We start from the raw sequence: 24,015 nt of genomic DNA, 5'->3' as shown, positions 1-24,015 counted from the left end.
GGTGTTATAATGGCTTAACGAAAATATTTATGGAACTACTTTATAAAAATACTTGGTACAAAAGTGAAAATACTATAGAATTGTAAGTTCTTATTTGTAATATTAGGTAGTATCAAGCACTATACCAGTAACTTTCAATTTTGTCTTTTCTGTGGCCTTCAAAGAAAAAAAGCAGTGGGTAAGTGGAACAGGAAACTGGGTAACAAAGAAGAATCAGAATATAAAAGGAAAGAAGTAGGGGCAAATGATGAACAGCTGACCACCTGGAGTAATGATACCCAATCTGGTTACCATTTGTTTGTGTCTGTGTTTTAAATTTACCTCATGTGACCTTGACTCATTACTTCCTGATTCCCACCTCTCAAGTACCTCTGCTATTTTCTGATAGAATTGAAAATGATCAAAGAATGTGGAAAAGGAAATGTGACCTTAAACTGAAAAAATACTATGCTTTTAACAGTTAAAACCGTTCCTCTGCAAAGCATTCCAGAACTAGATGTGCACATGTACTCACCTGTGTGCAGATAACACCCAGTCGAGAGAGACATAGTCTCCCCCCACGGCCCAGTGAGAAAGGAGGAGAGCTGGAAGCCCTGTCTCGCTAGTGGCATCACGTATTGGAAGGAGCATTGAATTTAGGAGTCAGCTTGAGACAGATGTAATGTTTTAATCCTGCAGCTGGTTAACTACATGAATTTGTGTAAGTCCTTAACTTCCTTTACCTTCAGCTTCCCCTCTTGCCTTTTGTTTTACAACTTGTCATTCATTTACTGAGGGCCTTTTAGAGATTAATAGTTATTTCTAGTTTGCTTATCTGTGAAATGCAAATTTTGAGATTAGGGGTTTCTAGGATGCTCTCTAACCTTGTTTGACCTGCAGACCAGTAAAGCCCAGTAAAAGGTAAGGACAAGAGAAACAGACTGGGAGGGTACAAACCCTTTTCTGCAAGCCTAGAGCAGGGATTTTAAAGTTAGCCTCCAGACCAGTCTTAGAAAATGGTGGGGGTGGGTCTTGTTAAAAGGTAAATTGTGATTCTGTAAGTCTTACATGGGGCTTGAGATTTTGCATTTCTGACCAACTCCTGGGTAATGCTGTTGCTGGTCTTAGCAGACCGCTCTTAACTAGTAAAGCTTGAGAAAGTGGTGGGGAAAGAGAAAGACTTTCAAGAAGAAGGATGGTGAGAGTTCAAGGAGAGAGATTGCTGAAGGCAAAGTTACGCAGTAATTATAAAGAGAGGTTATAGGCAGAATGTGAGAAGCAGATCTCTGCTGTGATCTTGGATAATTGGGAAAAGTTGGCTGTGATGTATATACTTTAGTAAATATATGCACCTCCTAACCTTTTTTATGTGATATAGATTTTTTTAGAAGTATAACATTTCCCTCTTAGCTTTCAAATTTGTCATTTGAAACGTTAATTTACTAGTGATTAGAGTTACGAGTATTGGTTTTTCATCTTTTTATAATACCTAGTAGACAGTATATGGGAGACAGAGAAGTGGGAATATTCCTGATTTGTTTAAATGCAAGATCATTTTAATTTATGTTGTGATTTACCAAATTAAATTTGTGCACATTAGTTTATTTAAGGAGATAAAGTTAAACTGTATTCTTATGCTTGTCTGTAGAAGTCTTGCTTTCTTATCTAATACATTCCTAGGTGGAACACAATTATTTCTGGTTTCGACCTTGAAAATGCACGTATGTAATAGTAAAATTATTTTAGCAAAAATGATAATGAAATATTTTGCACTTAAAGTCTACAGTGTATCACATACATTTAATACATCTTAATTTAATAGACATATAAGTGATGGCTACCATATTGGATAGCACAGTTAAAGCTTTCCACTATATAGAAAACCACCGAGATTAGGAAGTACCTTCATTTCTCTTATTTTTCTCATTTCATTTGGGAAGATTGCAATAGCTTGTCAGTTGTGCATAAAAATAGGACTTTATATAAACAGCAGATAGGTGGTGCCCTGGTTGCAGACTTTGATGGATTCTCAATGAAATTCAGCTTATCTGGGTTCTTATAAATATATTTCAGTAAATTTTGTAAAGATTGCCTTACTTGTGTCATAAAAAGTAGAAATTTTAATGGTAAAAATTTAGTGTTTGGCATTCACCTTTAGATGTTGGTGAGCCCAACTACTATGTCTCAACATTCAAACTCTTGATGATTTTTATGTGCTAAGTGCATAGATTTACTGCTGCAGTCTGAACATTTTTAAATTAAAATATATCTTTCATTCTGAATGTATTGATTTACACATCTCTGTGTCAATATTAAGTCAAGCGAATTTTCCAATAAGTTGAAAAGATCTGGCAGGGCAAGTTAAATTTATTAGATTTGCTAGAGGGTTTTTTTTTTTTTTTCTTGTCTGTGTTTAGGTAGCTTTCTGCTTTTTCTATTCTCGATTATAATTTTGTTTTTAAGATAGTACTAAAATTTTAATAACATGCTGTCCTGCCTCTTAGTACTTTTAGGGAATTTTATTATCTTGAATGAATTGCCACTGGAAGCCATGACATTCCTTATTGCATTCCTGGCATTCTTTGCTACTGCTTTTTTAAAACAATGTGTTTTTAGCCTTCTTATATTATTGAAAAATATATTACTGTTTGAATTTTAGTTGAATCACAAAATTAAGCACTTTTCCTTTATGTACTTTTTTTTTGTAAATTTTAAGTTTAAAATTAAAGTTAAAATCAGACTATGAGGCAAAGCTACCTCAGTTCATTGGAAATAAGAAATGTCTCAGGAGGATTTAAAAATTTGAGGCATAATTCACCATAGTTTCTAAGCGTACATATGAATAAAGCATTTATTTTTTTCTATTGTAAGTGAAAGCATTGTTTATATCTTTTGGCTAATTCAAAATATCAGTTCTTTCATACTTAGAATAAAGGAGAGGATCACTCACTGACACATTTAAGAAAATAGACCCCAGTAGTATCAAGTAACATCTTCATTAGATTATAATTTTACTTAAATATTACTCTAAGTTTATTGATATATTTATTAACATTATAAATTTACTTAAAGATTTCAGTCTGGCATAAATCTTATTTATCTCTTATTCCATCTAAAGTTCACTTTAAAAGACAAAGGCTGTAATGAATATACTTAATATCAAAATCTGTGAATTGTATGACAAGGGGAAGGTGCTAGTCTTATGTAGTCATTAGTAAAATACAGTGTGTAAATGGGTAAAAACTTTGATGTAGGAAGAAAATGGCAAAAAAATGGTACCAGGAACTTTAGCCAGGATTGAGTGAACTAATCAAACTGGAGAAAATGTTTCTATTTAAAACACCAAAACTATTCTTTGTGTCATAATAGTATTAATTTGCAGTTTAGGTTTGTAATCCTTCTCCCACCATTATATCAAATCTGCTGGATGCTTTGTAATTTTTCCCCCAAGGCAGAATGGAGGTTGTAATGTAAAGTAAAACCAGGTTTTATATAATACTTTGGCATTGAAAACTGATACTTTTATGGGTTCCTTGACTTTGACCACTTAGCATGTCAGGAATTCCAAATGACCATGTGTAACAAAACTGGATTTTATCTGTAGACAAAATAACTGGCTGATTTCAGTAGAAATATAGCACTAACATTTTATGATAGCAAAAGCTAACAATAACAGAATACTATGCTAAGCACACTCATTTAATTCTCCCAATAACCATATGTCACGGGTGTTCTCTCTCAGTTTTACAGATTGGGAAATTAAGACATAGGGTAAGTAATTTCCTCAAGGTCACAGAGCTATAGCAAATGACAGAGTCCAGACCTGAGACTAGGTCTTTATAAAGTCCGAGGATCGTGCTCTTAAATATTACACTATCCTGCCTCCTCATGCAATAGAACTATTGTTGTGTTATACTCACTTGACTTGTATCATCCTTACATTTTAAGAAAAGATACAGTTTTCAGAATGCAGTTGGAGAATTTTCTGCTTTGAAATATTAACGAATTTTTAAAAACCCTTTATTTAATCTCTCCAGGGGTCCTTTATTCATAGACAGGTACAGATTTTATGATCTTTTCTGCTGAGAATATCCTTGTATAAAATAGTACCTTATATGAGAATATTTTTTATTATCTGGTTAGCAAATATTTTCCACATTCCTGTTTTAGAATTGTAAAATACTTTGTGCAGTAGAAACAAAACAGTGCAAAAAAACTAAACTATGATCACCACTGCTTGCGATATATTCAGTCATCTGCTTAATCCTCATCCCCTTCGCATTGTCAATACCCATCTAATTCCACTTTAACAACAGTAATTGGCTGATGGAGTAGAAGATATAGATTTGTTTTCTTGATGACTCCTTGACTTTTTTTCCTCTGGTAATACTAATAGAATTCCAAATCCGTACTGGTGTGATCATGTCATGAGTAGGTCAACAGTCATGTCAAGGTCCTATTGGAAACCTCATAGCCAACATCTTAATTTAGACTTAGCTATCTTTTTCACTTGTATGTGCAATTGTAAGCAATTTTTTCAACTCTCCACTCTCCATTATAACAGAATTCATTTAGTTCAAAGGGGGATAGCCCTGCATGTGAATTATGTAGCTGGCTGCAATTGAGTAAATAGAATATATAAACATCTGGGAACCTCATTTGCATGGGTATATACATGTGTTTCTTTTTTAAAGTTACATAGGTTGAACAAAAATAGGAAAACTCTTACCCATTTTTTTTTTTGTAAGCAACATTTTATAGTGTATAAATTGTGGTAATGAAGTATGATTTAGCAATATTAAGTTCTAGAAAAGTATACTTTCTCTTTAAATAGATTATTGAATTACTACCAGCCAGTTTGTCCTCACTGTTCCAAGTTTATTTCATTATATGTAACTGGAACAATAGTATTCATAATAAGAAAATGCATTGTTAAATTACTAAACTATTTTGATTTGGGGGGATAGGAAATATGTAATCCAAGCTAAAGCATTCCGAATATGAAGTATAATGTAAAAAGTATGATATCTTTGTGTGTATATATTTATCTGTGTATAGATATATGCCTTATAAATATTTCCATTTTCTCATAACATTAATAAACATATTCCTGTCAACCATACTATTTTCTGTATATAAAAAGACCCACTGTCACTGAGTTTTGAATAGTAATAAATGATAATCTGAAGCTTATTAGGTTTGGATTTTTAAAAATTGGAACTTCAAAAAGACATGAACTAAAAATAGGAATGCTGAGTTAAAAGATAGAAGCTGTTAGTTTTTAAGACATAAAAATGGATTTCTTTAGAGACTTAAAGTGAAGACAATCTGATTATTCAAAAAGTCTTTAAAATTTTACATTTATGACTAATTCAAATATTATTTTATTACAATTTAGAGCAGATCTTTAGACTGATTTTTGTTTGTTTGTTTGTTTGTTATCCTCCGAGCTTAGAGATTGTACACATTCAGGAGCGAGGCTTTATTATCAATCATACTAATAGGTTTCTGGTACTTCCATTTATTTGTTTAGAAGGCCAAAGCAATCAAATTGGAAGCACATAAAGAATCAGTAACCGTTTTCTCATGTCATGATGCATTGATCTTTTATATCAGTTATATTTTAAATCTAAGCCACCTGGAATTTTGACCAATAAATCCAAATTTTATTTTGGTTAAGTAGCTTACCTAGTTTTTCTTGCTGGTATTTGATTATTTTTTAAAACAAAGTTGATACAGAGCAAGATGATTGGTTTCCTTTTAAGGTAATGATTGAATGTGCTAATTTATTGTAGGACTTTAATGATAGTCTCATGGTTGAACCATGTTGTTAAGATAATTAACAGTTAAAACCTTTTCCAGAGCTGGGAAAAACAAACAAAAAACCTAGCACTTTGTGATGGAAAGAACAGTAGACCCTGGGTTAGATTGGAGGTCTAATCGCAGTTTTACAAAAATCTACCACCGTGACTTCAGGCAAGATTTAAAGCGCTTTATGTCTTTGTTTCCTCATTTGTAGGAACCAAGAAGCCTCAAGGCTTCTTTTATGATTTTTTTTTAACCTGCAAATGGTATGACTCTTGAGTGCAAATGTCACCGTAGACCCAAATCACTCCCCAGACCTAGAAAAAAAAACATTTAAGTATCAAACTCCCAAACCCATGTGTGGATTTATCAAGAATTAAAGGGGAGAAACATTTCAAGTATGAGCATATGAGTTTCAATGTTATATTTTCTTTATCACTGAATCTGATCTTGAATTTTGCTTTACTTTGTAGTTTTCTAGATAAACATGCTCTTTGCAGCCAGAAAGACTCAGACCCAAATCCTGCTTGGGTCGGCCATTATTGACCGAGTGATTTTGGACAATTTACTTACCCTCTCTATACCTCAGTTTCTACTTTTCCAAATGGGAGTTGTAGTGTTTACCTGAAAAGGTGTATGAGAGAAGAGAGGTTGAATGAATATTACGGATGTACCTTGCACCAAGACCTGCCCCTTACAGGTGCTCAGAACTGTTTCCCCCCTTCTCTCTCTTGAGGCCAATGATTACTCCACTTATCATTCTATCTCGCTTTGATAAATTACAGGGCAGCTATCCACAAGCAGATAAAACATCCAGAAACTAATTGCAGTCCCAGACTGTCATTCTGCCTCACAGGCATCAATAGGTGGGCACTTCCTGGACCTACACTTGTCTTGGAGCTCTGCGGGACTCCCAGTCATGTATGTCAGCTCCAAGCCCTCTCTGGGGCAGTTATGGGTTTCCTGGTATCCATCTAAATTCCCATGGCAGCTGCAGAGGCAATTCATCTGAGTTCGGCTTTCACAAATGTGAACCATTGAGAAAATAAGACTATTTTAACTTGAATATAGAAAAATGTTTAAGAAGCATACTTTGTTCTACTACCCTTCAAAAGACTTTTCCTTGGCCACTCTGTCTTATTTGTCCATTTCCTCAGCATATAAGAAACCCTCTAATCTAAGAAATAATATTTCAGTGTTACGTACTTCTAAACATAATCGGTATTTGTCTTAATATCCAAGCAGTGGTTCTTATCCTGTATCCATCATAAGACTGCATGTTTCTTTTCTTTTTAAAAATGATATCCTCATATCATCTTTGCAAAAAGCAAATCATTCTCATGTTCTCTGCAAAATAATTAAGTAAACATATTTAGCTAAGTCATTAATTGGGCTTTACCTATAACTTGTTCTGTGAGCATTTTAGAATCAGACCGTTAACATTATTTGAACATATTTCTGTAATATAATTAACAGGCAAGATAGGTTGATTCTGAAAAGGACATCTACAGTTTTGACACTGAGAATTAATTATAAGAGAGAAGACAGATTTGTGCTCTGGCCAGAATTAACTAGCAGTTCAAAACATAAGCAGTCACCTTGGGCTCTTCTAACAAAAATGACACTCCTCTTAATACCTAGCTTGTAAAGTTTGTTTAGACAACTCATCTGCTTGTCAGCTCTGTCTTTTTCTGTGTAATTAAATTGAGAAAATAGTACTTGATTTTCTTCGACCACTCCAAAGTTCATGTTTGTTGAATAAAAAAAAAAATCACATTTTATGTGTGTTTGTGTCTAAATGGTTCAGATACTTATCAAAGGTCATTCATTCTAGGAGGAAGGGGATGACATTCAACTTAACATTTCTTCCCAATTTTAAAGAATATCTCTTTAATTAAAGAGCTGAAAACTGTATTAGTTGTTGGCAAGGAATGGCTTACATAAAATGCTGGCATGGTATTTTGCTGATTTTTTTTTTCCAAGTAACCACAATTATTTTAATGCTTTTAATGCAACTTTTCTCATTTTATGACAACAAAGACTCTCTTCAAATATCTTACATTGGTTAGTCCAAGAAACACTGTGATAGTGGGGTTAATTTTAAGTGCACAAAGAGCTATTGGAGGGTACAGAGAGGGCATCTGTTGGATAAGCTTTCAATATGATGAGAATGATAACAGATCTGCCACTTGTGCAAAAGACAAGTAATCTTTTACAGTATTTGACTTTAAAAAGTGTCATTTTATTTGTTTAAAAAGCATATTTTAGTTGAGTGGGTTATGAACTTTAGTGTCAAACTGCCTTTCTTCTTGAACTTCTGATGTTTTGGGCCTCAGGATATCTGAATTTTGTTTTATTATATCTTAAATAATTACAAAATTGCCTTTGAAATTTATTTTTATAAAGATACTTAAATGTTCCATTTGCCAAGATTTCTTTTTTACCTTTCACCGTTACCCTTTCGATCCCTAAGAAAAGTAGCTTTTCTCTCCTGTATGTGTTGTCCTGTCTGCACCCACTAGTTTAGGAAGTCCTGTACAGGTTTCAACAACTGGCCCCATCTCAGATGAGTTAAATTGGAACCTCTTGGGAGTGGAACCCAGGCATTAGTATTTTTAAGAAGCATTGAATGATCTTAATGTGTAGCAAGCGGGCAAGAACTACAGAAGGAGGAATCAGGAAGTCCTGTGATTATTTGCTTTGGATCTGTGGGCAAGTTATTATAGTGCTTATTAAGGTTCTGTTTTTTCACTGGGAGAGTTGTACAGGTGAAGAGATATGGGACACTTGGTGTAATGGTTACTCAGCATAGTGTAGATGCCCATGAAGTCTGGAAACCCAGATAACATATTTTTGAAGATTGAAGCTGTTGATAACATCATATATACGTATTTGCCTTTCTGTCCAGATTTTCTGGAACCTGTGCATGATCATATAAGGTTTTAAGTTTTTGTTTTGTTTCCATTTCTTCCTCATAGTGACCTGAAATCCGGCTTCACAGTGTAGTTGGTTCTAGTTCTCCCTCTGGAATTATGCAGAATAAATTGGATTCCTCATTTTCAAAAGATGTAAATTTAAGTGTATGTGGCTCTAGTAGCTGTCTGTGTTATGTCTCCAGGCCTCAGTTTTTTTTTGTTTTGTTTTTGTTTTTTTTTTTCACTTGTAAAATAGAAAGATATTAGGAAAGGAATTAAGAGTTCCATGGGATGCTCTCACAAATACTTGGGGCAGTTTTGTATCTTCTCCATTTCATACTGGATCACTTCATTTCTTTCCAGTTATTTTTCACATTTTCCCAAACCCACCCACCCTTCTGATTTTTCTATTTTTAAATGTGCTTATTTGTTAATATCTTTCAAATATGGTACCTGGAAGTAAAATACCACTGGATTCATGGTTACTTTTACTCCGGACACATGAGTTACTTCATGAATGCTTCATTTGAGGGCACCTGGGTGGCTCAGTCTGTTACGTGTCTGCCTTTGGCTCAGATTGTGATCCCCAGGTCCTGGAATCAAACCCCGCATCAGTCTCCTTGCTTAGTGGAGAGTCTGCTTCTCCCTCTCCCTCTGCCTCTCCCCGCCCCACTTATGGGTTCCCTCTCTCCTTCTCTCTCTCTCAAGTAAATTAATAAAATCTTTTTTTTTAAAAAAAAAAAAAAGGAAAAGAATGCTTCATTTAGGGGTAGAGGTGGAGATGAGATTTGTCACATCACATTTGGGCTAGCATTTCACTGAGCACGTCTCATGATTTGAACTAAAACCCCTAATTTATACAAACTTCTGTTGAGGTACAAGTCTTCCATTTTCTCTAAAGCAGTCTGTTCATCTGTCTCTCTTACTCTGTTAGGTAATTACACAGCCTAATGTCTCTATTACTTCTCTTGTTTTTAGTTAAAGGCCAAATTTCAAATTGTCAAGGTTTTCTTCCAAATCTGATTCTATCACTTAATGTGGTCTTGCAATGTGAAGTTTGAGAAGCATACTTTTTCTTTTTGCATTCCAGTACTTTGGTAATAATGATGTTGAATAACTGAAGGGGCCGAGAATGCCTGCCACTGGAGGCTTCTTTGCAGGTTATTCCAATCTATTAATCCATTCTCTTTATGTCAAGCTGCTTTCCTCTCTGTAATTCCACCTGACTGAACTCTTAGCCAGCCACAGTTGACTCTCATTATTGCAAATATTACTATTAAAGACTTCTTAGATACCCTTTTGAAGTTCTAATATGCCACATTCCTGCCATCTTCCTTTCATAATACTGTCCCTCCCTGCCTATAAAATCAAATGTCATTCCCTTGGCAGAATTTATTCTTAGTGAACCTCTGCTGGCTCCTACTGATTATTGTCTCCTCTTCTAAGCCCTCATAAACTCTTCGTTTGATGCCATGATGCAGACTTTGACCTTCACTTGTCATCACTCTGCTGGTTTTAATAGTTTATAGATCCTTGGACATTTTTACTGATATAAAAATGCAATTCCAGGATTATGCTAATAATATCTTAGAATATGTGTATGAACCTAGAGATTTAAGTTCATTTAAAAACAGTAAATATTCTCTCTTCCCTGTCTTGGGCTACAGTATTTGTAGAAGGATTCAGAGTGGAGTGGCGTTTGAGCCAAGGAAGGATCAAGAACATGGCTTTCAAGTACCTGTTCTGAGTTGTGTTTGTTATCTCATGTATTGTCCAAAATACCTTTCAAAGTAACGATTGTTATCCTTTTGTTTACTGATGACAGTGAGACCTTTATGTTTTTCAGTGGATTCAATTGGTCTCTTTCAGTCCTCCAGGCATTATGATGAGTTTAAATTAGTGTTTTATGTTCATCCTTGGTTTCATTCTGGATAGTATACATATTCTTTTAACATCTGGGCTCATTTATCTATTATCTTAAGTATTGACTCCATAAAATTGCCCACCTCCACCCACCCACCCCCGCCCACTTGCTCACTTCCTGAAACAATTCATCATTTTTTATCTGGAACTTAGATTATAGTAACGTATTTGTTTTCTTCAGATACAGTTTCTTCTAGTGTTTTTATCCAAATCAAACTTGTTACTTAACTAATTGGAAATCTGTTTTCCAAAACTTGTGACGAGTCTTAAATTTTGACCGATTTTCTTCCTATTATTTTTCCTCAAGACAGGAAATGGCAGTACTTACTCTCTTTTCAGGTGTTCCTACCATAAACCTTGGTGTCATCCTTGATTCCTCTGTTCCTGTAATATTCTTACTCCATTAGCAAATCTAGCTGGGTCTGTCTTCACATGTCTTTAGAATCAGGCCTCCTCGAATCACCTTCGACATCACTTCCTTGTTCTAACATTGCTTCATCTCTGTCCTGATAACAGAAGCTGCTGGCTTTTGCATTCACTCTCCTCAAGTCTGTTTTCAAACCACAGCAAGTGATCAATTTAATGTTAGCTCCACTGCATCATTCCTCTACTCAAAACCCTCTAGTGGCTTCCTTTCTCACTAGAGTAGAGGCAGATGTTCTACAGTTGCTCACCAGTCAGCAACTTACATCCACCCCACCACCACCCCAACCTCCTTCCTCTTACTGCTTGTCTCTCTGCTCACTTCTCCAGCAACATGGGCTTCCTGGCCTGCGGTGCCCTCCACTGAGAGCTGTCTGTTCCTCTGCCCCAGATGTTCTTCCATTGGGTAAACGCCTGGCTCACTTGCTCACCTGTTTGAGGCATTCTCTGACTCTAAAAAGCCACTAGCCTCCCATCCCAGCTCTATCTCACTTCCTTGCTGTATTTTTTCCATCGTAACTTATCCAAACTGTCCTCAGTATATCCTGATTGTATGTCTCCTCTAACTAGAATATAGGCTTCATAAAGGCAGAGATTTGTGTTTGTTTTGTTCATAGCTATGTGCCCATGGCCTAGAACAGTGCCTGACATATAGCAGATACTCAATGTTTGAATGAATGAATGAATGAATGAATGCAAACTATAATGCAGTTTTGAGTCATGCATTTTAATCTGATGTATGTTTTTATTAATAGATTATAATGGTTGCATAATATTCTATCATGTTGCTGTAAAGTTTTTTTTTTTAGGTTTTCATTTTAAATTGTTATAAATAATGCTTTGGTGAACATCTTTGTAAATGAAAGTTTCACCCTTCTAAGAACACACACAGGCACACACACAATTACTTCCTCAGAAGTTACTTCAATAAAATTACTTTGTTGATGACTGTAGATATTCTTAAATATTCAGAGTCAAAAAACTTTTATCAGCTTATCAGTAGTGTCTAAATAAATGTTTTATCAGTTACTTCTCAACATTATACATGGACCCTATGTATGCATGATCATAAATAAAGTGAATTGGATATAAGAGAATATCATTTGAACCGAAGCAACTAAGGTAAGGTGCTTTTCCCCCATAAATCACAATTGCATTGTTTTAGTGGCTTATGCTTTATAATAGATGATTTAAAAAAAAAGTTATAATGTTCTGTGTTAATGATAATGCTGATTATAAATTGGAAAAGAGAGGCCCGTACTCTTACACAAAAGCTAGATATAGTTAAGAGCCATATTTACTGAGTGATGTTTAGATTTTATAGCTCTACAGTCAGTGACAAACCTTGTAATATTTAACCATCTCCCTAAAAATAACTGTTATTGTGAGTCTAAAAGTAATCCTCCAACCACATTTCCCATTGAAACAATTGTTTTAATTACATTAAAAATTGGGAAGTTTCTTAGCAGTAAAACTCCTACAATAATAAAACAGTCTATTTCATATTTTAACTGTGTGCTTTACCTTAAATGAAAATATGGCATAGCAGCATTTTACTTGCCTACTTTAATTGAATACTTTAAAATAATTCATACTCAGCCTTTAGGTACTAATTTAAATACCACTTTTGGATTCATGCCTTTCTTGATCTTTTCCAAAGTGATCAATCTGATTAAATGAGTAATGAAAGAATGCAAACAAAAGAACGAATATTTTCCCATATATTTTATTAATAATTGTATTGATGGGTTAATTTTCCATATGCTGAATGTGATATCCATTCATATCCTTTGCCCAGTATTGATTTGTGTTCACTGTATATAACAAATATGGTAATTTCTTCTCTATCATATTTGTGCATAATTTACTACTTCAGTACATGAAATAGAGGCCTGTAGTGGTAACACATAGTCAGTTTCAGAATTCCTGATACAAGACATTAAACAGGTTACCCTCTTCATAGCAGTTGGATAAATGTGTACTTGGCAGGGGCAAGGGAACACAGAAAGAAATTCTAACTTTATATTACTTTTATTTTGTATCTTTTCTCTGTACCTGAATTGCTTGAGCCAAGGTTGGATGACTGCTAGTCAAATGACTAAAATAAGTTCCTGTATGGAGAAGTAAACCACTAAAGAATGCATTTCTAAGAACAGGCATAAAGCATTGCTTCTTTCATCTTCTGTTTCACTTAGCATCACTTGGACCTGAGAATTAAAACCAGTTAAACCACAGAGAAGAGCATGGACCTTATTTTTGATACATCTTGTTTATAAGTTAAATTTCAAGACTTCAGTCTATTCCTTAGGACAGTTAGTTCCCTGAGACTGTAGACATATTGAATTATCTTGTGGTTAAAGAAAAAAACAGAAAACTAACATATTGTGGGTACTTCCTTGCTAGCTCACAATGTTAAAGTAACCATTTTATGGTGAAACTTTGCTTGAAGTGCATGCATATGTATCTTTTTGTTCCTCATTCTTTGAGAATATAATACAGTTTTCAGTAGATTTTTTTGCCAATTGCTATTGTTGTGATAAACAAAATAAAACTCCTGGAAAGTGTTTTTCTTCTCACAAGTTTCCATAATTTCATGCAAATTTGTTTTTGAAAATTGAAATCCCCTTCTTTGGAATCTTTGTATATTCACTTATAAAGTTAAATCTTCATTTTTTTTTCCCTACTAACATACACTAGCTATAAATAAATGCATTTGCCTTTATAATTTGAATGTTTGAAGCTCAACACCATACTGTGTAGGTTTAAGTTTTATTGACTAAAGCGATTCTAGGAACTTGGGGTTCTTAGGACTTTTATTTAGGGCTTCTTGTATTGTCAGTAGCAGGTAATTCAGGGCATAAAATCTCAAATGATAAATCGGTAGCCAAATTAGCATGACCTTTTGGAGTTGAACATGAAATTGCGTGCTGAGTCTATTCAGGACGATACAGGATCCCACTCGGTTCTGCTTTCTGTACCCATGACCCTTTAACATTCTGCTGCTGCTTTTAAACTCTCCTCAGTCATGCTTACTTTTAAGGACATATAGTGGCTTTTAAATTCAAACCAAGGAAAACTTGTAATGCAAAATGTGGAAAGGAAAATAAATGAGATCACAGAGTCATCTGGTTAGGTGAGTACATACTTAAAAACCTAACGTGTATAGCCAGCACGTTTTTAAAAATATGTCTCTCCTAAAATGTCTTTTTGGAAATATATTAATAACCTAATACATGATTGTACCCACATTAGGACTTCACTAACATTTCTTTCTTTCTTGATTTTTCTTTGTGAAAAAGAGAAAACTGCTCTGAAGTCAATTGTAGGCTTAGGGAATTTCATGCCCTTGACTGTTCAACACAGATACACTGACTGTATGATTTGGCCATAAACCAGAGAAAGTTGTAGCTGAAATGGAAAAACAGGACATTCTATCACATTTTGAATATGCTTTCAAAGAGTTGCTGGAAGGTGAGCATTGACTCAGTGATGTAATATGTGGAGTCAAACTGAGTATTTGCTGTGCTAGAGAAAACTAATGGAAACATTCACTTGGGGTAAGACAAATGGTATTAAATGAGAAAACACACCATGAATTGCAAATGGAGCTGAGTTAATTTGTTGCTACAGTAGTGTTGCCCTACTGTTAAATGAAGGCTGTGTAATTATCTTGCTGGCAGAGATAATGTCAAAACCTCATTTCTCCTTACATGCCTCGTTTTTACATGAGGGCTAATTGAGCTGCAAGGTGACAACTGATTATATATGGCTATCATCGGGTCCTCTTGCTCAATTTGCAAATAATGTTACCCTTTTTTTAAGTGAGGATTTTTATCAGACTTCAAGTAAGGTATTAAAGAAACTTTTGGAACTGTTTGAGTAATTTGCAACATTCTTTTCGATCTGTAAATTATTCTGGAACAAATTATCCTTTTTACGTCTACTTCTCTCAAACTTTCTCTCCATGTTTCTGAGGTGCTTTTACACTGTAGTTGAAGGCGAGAGCAATAGTTTCCTGTTTATTTTGCAGAACATTATAGTTAGGTTCAGTCAAAATGTATTTGTCTCCTATTCCTTTCATTTCTGGAACTGTAGGATTTTTTAGGTATGGGAAATAAAATGGCAGGAGTTCAAATGATGGGGTGGGGGGGAGTGCTTTGTTTAGCAAAGTCAACTGAATTAAAATATCATATTTCTTTCTTTTGGATTTCTAGGACTCTACTCATTAGCCTGCAAGTCTTTTCTTCTATCTTGGTAGCTCTTCGTAGAAAGGAAGATGTTTATTAGGACTAATCTCCTTAATTGTGACTCAGTCCACGAGGAGGCAGCATCCTGTACAGTAAAAATTTCTATTTTTGAAAAATCTGAAGTGTTGAACAGGGTGGCTCGTTTTTACGATGGTTGATGTTCCTGAATGTACTAAACGGAATTTGTTATCTCAAGGAAAAACCCAACAGTGGCTGTAGAACTGTAGTTCAAGTAAATGGACAAATTGTTGCTCTGCTGGGGAATCTCCTCGCTTAATGTAATATTCTGAAAAGGAATTCAAGCTGAGATTAGCAAACAAGTGCAGCAGGAAGGGGGGTTTTCCTTCCTTGTGGGGTAGCTTCAGTTCGAAAATAAAGATCGGACGAGTGGGGACTTTTTGGAATCTCCAGAGCAGACTGGAGCTCAACAGAAACCCTGTGGCAACTTAGCAGCTTGACCAGGGTCACTGTCAATAGCAGCAACAACCAAAGCTAATAATATACCAGAAGCTGTACATTGCCAGATATTTTATATTGCTTTTAGAGTTTTAAAAGTTTACTACTAGAAAATAATAGGAGGACTAGCTGACCTTCACTGTTTCCTTATGTGCTAAGTATCTCAGTTGATCTCTGCAGTAACCATATGAGATAGACAGTATCACCCATTTTTAGCAGGTGAAGAAAGTGAAGTACAGAAAAGTGAAGTGGCATATTCAGAGTCACACTGCTAATAAGTGACTTGTGTGAGACTGTGTGGTTGGGACGTGCACGTCTGTCTCTGGTTCATTAATGAGCAAATGGAAACTCGGCGAGTTGATCGGCTTGTTTCAGATGAGACAGTAAATGCACAACTGTGATTCACATAGCAATTTTCCAACTCTGAGTTTGTGGCTATTCTGCTGTGTTTGATATTCAGGCCTTCATGTCTTCTTGATCAGTGTTTTCTGTCCCAGTAGTTTTCCAGCCTGTTCTGTGGAGCCCTTGATTGCTCTGGGAAGGTTCCAGGAAGTGGTTAAGAGGATAAGAATTCAGCCTGCCTTCAGTCATAGTAACTCATTGACCCTTAGAGTTCTGAGCAAGAGTTTATTAGGAAAATTTCCACTACCTAGAAAGTCATAAAATAATACGTTCTAGGGACGACTGGGTGTCTCATTGGTTGAGCATCTGTCTTTGGTTTGGGTCGTAATCACAGGGACCTGGTATCGAGTCCCACGTTGGGCTCCTTGTGGGGAGCCCGCTTCTCCCTCTGCCTATGTCTCTGCCTCTCTCTCTGTGTGTCTCATGAATAGATAAATAAAATCTTTAAAAAAAATGTTCTACTCCATGTAATTAAACGAGAGAGACAGAAAGAGAGAGACAGAGAGGAGCATCCTTGAGTGCCACTTTTTGGTGGTATTTCCAAACAATTTGTCTCCTTCCTAAACATTAGGGCACTTCTCAGGTCATTTGGGATCGATGGGACTTGAGCCTGACTCGAGGGGCACAAGTCTGGCTGCTGTTCTCCTGTGCCCATGTCACCTGGTGATAAACAGGAGAGTGAGGGCCAGAACTCAGCATGCCTGATCAGAGAGGTATGTTCTTCCTTGAAGTCCCCATACAAGTGCTTTGAGAAACACAAACCAGAACCAGTCCTTAGGGAAGGGAATTTTCTGTCTCTAAAGACGGGCATTACCCAGGAAAGGTCCTCTGAGTCCATCAGAAGAAAGCCAAAAGCTAGCCATCCCCTGCAGAGGAACGGAGTCTTTGACCTGTGTACCTTGTTCAGCTCTGTTTGATCTCCTGCACTGGTCAGGGTGTAGGAACTAGGGGATGATCCAGCCAATGGGTACATAGTCCATAGGTGTGCCACTCAGACTTTCAGGAAGCTTCTAGATAACCAGTTATCTCAGAAGAACTCCTCTAGCAGAAGAGGAAATAAATATACCAATGTGTGAAGATCAAATTTGGAAGGTGAACTTGCCACAGATTTTGAAAAGAGGAATGGGATTCTTTTATGCACGTAAAAAAAAAAAAAGAAAGAAAAACAGGCACTTCAGCCAAATATGGTGGGCTTGCATGAAATGCATGAAGTAGACACACACATACCATTTTGACAAATGTCATCATAAATCTTCTCGCTGCTTGAAGTGCCACATATTTTTCAGGTTTTTGCTCTCCAAATTTAATTTTATTCCAGTGACTGCTGTGCATATGTTTTCAGATAAACCTTTTCTTCGGTTCTAATGACATCAGAGCTCCTCCTGTCAGCAAAGCATTGGTGTTTGTGATTATTTTATTAAGTTTTGTAGCAGATGCAGTTATTTACTCCCATGTTGGGTTGTAATTTTAGATGTCTGCTTTGATTCTGCCTACAAGGGAAAAAAATCAAGTGTATCACAGAAATGACTTTGAAAACTGGAGCATTCCAAAAAGGTGTAAATAATGCACAAATGGTATCTTTTTTTTTTCAAAAGTGAATTGAATTGCATTACCAAAACTTTCTTTTCTTTTTTTTAAAGATTTTATTTATTTATTTGACACAGAGAAAGAAAGAGAGCATGAGCAGGGGGAGGGGTAGAGAGAGAGGGAGAAGCAGGCTCCCCACTGAGCAGAGAGCCTGACATGGGGCTTGACCCCTGGACCCTGAGATCATGACCTGAGCCAAAAGCAGATACTTAACCAACTGAGCCACCCAGAAGCCCCAAAATTTTCTTTTCTTTTTGTGTTTTTTATTGAGATATAATTGACCTGTTATGTTGTATTAGTTTTAGATGGGCAAAGCAATGATTCGCTGTATGTATATATTGCAAAGTGATCGCCACAGTAGTTAACTTCATCACCACACATAGCTGCACATCTAAAACTTTCTTTTCAAACTTCTGGTATTCCCTGTCTTTTGAAATGAAGTTTTGACTGAGCTTTTTGTCCTCCTATCTGTCAAATAACCCATACCACACTCTATGTCAAGTGTAAGGTCTTAAAAGGGAGCTGCCATATATGGGAAGAAAGCGTAACATGAAACTTTAACTGCCCCTCCCCTCATAGGAAACCAGACAGTCATGGTTGTCAGAACTGGGTGGGATGTGACTGGCCTTTGGTGGGAAGAAGCTAGGGTGAAAGCTAACCATCCTATAGCACACAATATTCTCTCCAACCAAAGAATCATCCATCCCCAAATGACAATAGTGAGAAGATTGAGAAACTCTTCCCTAAGGAAGGTAATATAAAAGCCACAGTCATAATTGCTGGGTCATTATAGTCAAGATATTTGAGTTTTATTTCACTTTTTTAAAGATTTTATTTGTTTATTCATGGGAGACACAGAGAGAGACAGACAGACAGACATAGGCAGAGGGAGAAGCAGTCTCCATGCAGGAAGCCTGATGTGGGACTCGATCCCAATCGGGATCATGCCCTGAGCCAAAGACAGACACTCAACTGCTGAGCCACCCAGGCATCCTGAGTTTCATTTCTTCATTTAATGTTTTATTTTTATCAAATAAATCATCCCATCTTGATTAAAGAAAATCAGTTTAAGGATATGTGCACGTGAAGGGCTCCTGGGTGGCTCAATTGGTTAAACATCCAACTCTTGATTTTGGCTCAAGTCATGTTCTCGAGGATGATGAGATGGAGCCCAAGCTCTGCCACTGAGCAGGCAGTCTGCTTGGAATTCTCTCTCTCTCCCTCTGCCTCTCCCTTTCCACTCCCCTCCCCAAAATAAGTAAATCTTAAAAAAAAAAAAAAAGAAAGAAAGAAAGAAAGAAAGAAAGAAGAAAGAAAGAAAGAAAGAAAGAATGTATGTGTGCGTGTGAGAGATGAGATTAAGATAGCACATTCCTTCATTATGCTTGGAAAATTTTGGAGAAATTGAAAAATAGGGGGCTTTCATTCAACACTTATTAAACCCCACTATATGCATGACACTGATGATTAAAGAGGGGGAAAAATACTTCTAAGGAATTTGCTGTTAAAAGATGAAGCAGGTTATGGAGAAAAGTTCAGTACTATTTGCTGAGTGTTCTGCTAGTGGTAAAGACAGGCTCCTGTGGGGTGTGGGAAAGGATGCATGATGTACACTCACCATGTGGGTTCAGGGCAAACTTTGCAGTAGAAGGTCCCTGAGCTAAGCCTTGAAAGACAAGTAAGGTAACCAGGAACATGAGGTTGGGAGGAAGAGAAAAAGGTTTACCAGGCACAGAATACCCAGACAAGGGACAGGATGGGGTGTAGACCTCTCCCCCATTCCTGGAATTTGTGTCTCCGGCTTACTGAGTCTCTTTTGCATGGCACCCGCTCACATTTGGGCTCTTGCTGGCTGACTGGTTTCTCTCTTCTGCCAAACCAAGTCTCCATGTCTCCCTGAACTACTAGGTTGTACTTGCTCACTCACTCTGTTGGGCTCCCTCCCACTTTCACTCACACTCAGGCTTGGGCTCTCCTGCATCCACTTCCCCTCTTGCTGTCCGTTTTTTTTACCTTTTTTTTTTTTTTTTTTTCCTATTCCTTTCATCCATTCTCTATATTTGTAATGTGACAGATAAGACAAAGCTAAGGACAGAGAGAGAGCATAAAGTGGTTAAGAGTGAGAAATAGGACTCAGGGAGGCACTGGCCAGCTCTCAATGGACTATTAGAAAAAGGAGTTTGATTTTTCACGTCCTAGGTACAGAGGCCCTAGACAGAAGGATCTATAGTCAAAATACTTCCAGAATCATATCATTTCTCAACACCTTGCAAGGGATTTTTATCAAGGAGGTGATATGTTTACAATGTAGAATGATAACTCATGGCCCGTGGCATGGCGCAGTATTTGAGAGGTGTACTTTAGCATTAGCTGATCTAGTATGAATTCTAATTGCTGGGTCATTATAAGGGTATAAGGATAAGTACTCTAGACATGTTACTTAACCTCTTCGTGCCTCAGTGTTCTCAGCTCAAAATGATCACATCATTTCATAGAATTTTATTGTACCTTTTAAGAAGATTAGGTCCAGTTTTTAACTAATTGCTCAATTGCTTGTGTAAAGTAATATGATTGGGTACATTACTGTTACAGTGTAGAGTAGTATGGCCAGTTGATGGTACAGAGGGAGACATTGGCTTGAGAGAGATTTAGTGGATTTGGTGAACAGGACTTGATTCCCTCAAAGTATAGTTGGATGAAGTGAAAGGAAGGAGGAGTCAGGGTGACTTCTGGACTTTTGCCTGGGTGTCAATTGACTATAGTCTTTTGTTTTGTTTTCTTTTAATAACAATCCACAACTTCTTTGAGTTTTAGTGAGGTGGAACATGGAATCTCTAAACAGGGAAGATATCAGAGTTGAATTTTAAAAAAATAGATGCTCAAGGGTAATTGGGTGGCAAGATGGCTGGTGAACTTGTTAGGTTGGTCCTTAGATACATTTTAAGTCAGTTGGATACATTTAGTTGGCATTTGGGCTCCAGAGTGCATTTAAGTACAACAGAAGATAATAAAATTTGTACATTTGATGTTTGATTCCATTATAATGTTATCATAGACTAAACCCTATTAGTAAAGATACCTGACTTTACTAGTATTCAATGTTAAAAATATATATAATTTATTTAGTACTTACTGTATGTCAAACATGGCTAAGTATTTAAATATGTTAATTCCAAAAAAAAATTAAAAATAAATATGTTACTTCCTGTATACAGAAACCCTTTTAAGATAGTGGTCATCAATACTATATAAATGACTGTAGCCTCAGAAGGTAGATGACTTGCTCAAGGTTCTATACATAGTCTTAATATAATCCTGTTTCTAATCATTTTCGTGTGTGTGATTCCAAAGCCTATGTTTTCCACAACATAAAACTATTATATATCATTAGTATCGTTTTATGTTTGAGATTGATGAGATAGCATGAAAATGTTCTGAAAAAGTCAGTGGGTTAGAAAATCATTAGTTTGAGAATCATAACATGCAGATTGTGATTCAGAGGCATTTTACATATTAACTTGTATCTGCAGCTTATTAACTTGTTAAATGATAATAAAGTTTGGCTCCTGCTTATTTTACTGTATGAATATCATGTACTGAAAATGTTTAGGAATTCAAAATAATATCTTATGAATGGTGCATTAATGGACAGGTGGTAGCTGATACAGGAGTAAACAAATGAAACAGAACAAGGGGTTCAAAAACACCCCCCCACACAATTAGTATTGTTTGACATATGACAAAGGTGATGTTATAGATCAGTGGGAAAAGGATGGACTTTTTAACCAGTGATTTAATTTTTAAATAAGAGACAATTATTTATATGGAGGAAGATGGAATTAGAATCCCTACCTCACAGCACATATAAAAATTGATTCCAGGTAGACTAAGTACATAAATGGAAAGGCAGAGCAACTTTTAGAACAATTATTAAAAAACAATTCTAAGGCCTCAAAGCAGAAGAATTTCTTAAACAAGACAAAAATCTGTAAACTGTAAAGGAAGACACTGATAAATTTACATTAAATTAGCAGCTTGACATTTGTAAAAGAGAGTGAAAACACACACACGTGCATGCACTTGCACACCCTATGCCACAGACTGGGAGGAGCTTTTAGCTGTCAAAGTTTAGAATCTAAAATATATAAAGAATATAAATTAGTAATTGAAAAATAAACACCTGATAGAAACATGGACAAACGAAAACAACAGGCACTTCACCAAAGAGGAACCACAGTGACTTTTAAACATGCAGTGTGTTCAACTTTACTAGAAATTAGGGAAATGTAATTGAAATCACAATGAAATATGATTTCTTCCTCATCAGATCAGGAAAACTTAAAAACACACAATCCAAATTGCTAGCAAGGTAAGGATTAATGGGATCCCTGAAAGACTGCTTCTGAATGTGCACTGGTATAACTATTTTGGAAGGGTGAAAGCCAATAAAGAGCATATACCTTATATAAATTTGCAATCTCCTGGGAGTTCTATACCCTACAGACACTTGCACTTTTGTGCTAGGAGTCACGTACAAAAATATTCATAGTAGCAATCTTTGTAAGAGTGAAAGATTGGACCAAAGGGAAAAAAAAAAAGAAAAACACACACACACAAAGATGTATTGGCAGGAGAGTGTGTAAATTGTGGCATACTCGTTGAGTGTAATACTGTATCAATAGTAAAAATAAACAGAGTAAAAAATAAATGAACACAGCTGCATGCATCAACATTAATACATCTCAAATTGTTCAGAAGAGAAAAGCAAGTTGCAGAGTAATACATATGATATGATTCCATTTTGAGATTGGAAAAATCTAAGCTATATTGTGTAGGGATACTAAGCCAGCACTAAGAGTAATGAATAAAGAAGAATGATTTTATCACGATTCAGGGTAGACTCAGGGGGAGAAGGGGGAAGATATAAATGATAAGGTGGATGGGCCATCTAGAATCGGTTCACATTCCAGTGCTTGGCCTGGGATGTGTTTTGTTAATGTTCATGTGTTTTCATACAGTCTTTCTTAACTCTGTAAGTTATATTTCAGTTTTTATTGTAAAGACATTATATGTTATTATCTTTTCTATATTTTTGTTTCTGTACCATTAACTGTTTAAATCCATGTTCTAGAAAAAAGATAAACTTTCTGAGAGAAAATATAAACACGTAAATCCATCATTGCATAATCCCAAAAATCTTTTCAGTATTCTGAGAGAAGGGGCAGTTCTAATGATTTTAAAATTGAATTATTTGTGTTCTGTGGTTGAGTATAAAGTAAAGAAACTGGAGTGAGAACTGTGACCAAGACCCAGCTCTATCACCTGGCCGGTTTTGTGACTTTGGAAAAAATCCTTTCCTTCTCTGAACCTCAGTCTCCCCTTTGGTAAAATGGATATAATGTTAATCTCGGGATCCCTGGGTGGCACAGCGGTTTAGCGCCTGCCTTTGGCCCAGGGCGCGATCCTGGAGACCCGGGTTCGAATCCCACGTCGGGCTCCCATTGCATGGAGCCTGCTTCTCCCTCTGCCTGTGACTGCCTCTCTCTCTCTCTCTGTGACTATCATAAATAAAAAAAAATAATAATAATCTCCACAACCCAGATTGCTGTAGGATAGTAGTTGTGAAAGAAGTGTATAAACTGTAAGATGAAGTACAGGTGTTAAAGATATATGTGTGAGGGGCACCTGGGTGGCTCAGTGGTTGAGCATCTACCTTTGGTTCAAGTTGTGATCCTAGGGTCCTGGGGATCGAGTCCCACATTGGGCCCCCCACAGGGAGCCTGCTTCTCTCTCTGCCTGTGTCTCTGCCTCTCTCTCTCTCTGTCTCTCAAAAATAAATAAATATTTTTTAAAAAGCATATATGTATGAGGTCAGAATTCCAGTCAGACTTTCCTGTTGCTGAGTGTCCCCCTAGCAACGCCTCACTCAAAGAGGAGTGTTGTTTGTGGGAGCTGATTTGAAAATTGTGAGTGACTATTTTTTTGAGCCCTAAAGAGTCTCTCAGTGGGGAGACGAATAGACTTCCTTAATTTGTTCTTCCATAAATCCTCAGTCTCGTAGAGACAGCTGAGTTTGTGAACTTGTCCTCCCAAGTTGGCAGGCGCTCTCCCCATCAGCCTTCACTGGCACATAGTTGGTTGGTGGTTCCCTACTGCACTGGTCAGCAAATGGGGGGGAGCTGAGGAGAAGGGCTTTCAGCATGCAGTTCTCTGCAGCCTTCCAGCAAACGGTAACCCACTGAGCTGTTAATTTATGCTAGTTATGTTCTTGTTATGTT

At 36.4% G+C, this 24,015-nt stretch overlaps 1 protein-coding gene and 1 long non-coding RNA gene across 6 annotated transcripts in view; both read left to right on the top strand.

The window, feature by feature from the left end:
• The window catches only part of GPATCH2 (G-patch domain containing 2), a 170,405-nt gene that overhangs the window by 43,692 nt on the left and 102,698 nt on the right, over positions 1-24,015 (top strand). The gene's annotated exons all lie outside the window — the stretch shown is intronic.
• LOC125754559 (uncharacterized) overlaps positions 113-24,015 on the top strand; it is a 37,276-nt gene continuing 13,373 nt past the window's right edge. Inside the window, exon 1 of the long non-coding RNA XR_007409163.1 lies at positions 113-700. This is a non-coding gene — a long non-coding RNA (uncharacterized LOC125754559). The remainder of the gene's footprint in view (positions 701-24,015) is intronic.

Source organism: Canis lupus, chromosome 38 (assembly GCF_003254725.2).
Source record: "Canis lupus dingo isolate Sandy chromosome 38, ASM325472v2, whole genome shotgun sequence".
NCBI lineage: Eukaryota > Metazoa > Chordata > Mammalia > Carnivora > Canidae > Canis > Canis lupus.
Note: the sequence above shows the minus strand (reverse complement) of the source record. Positions and strands in the feature narration are given on the sequence as shown.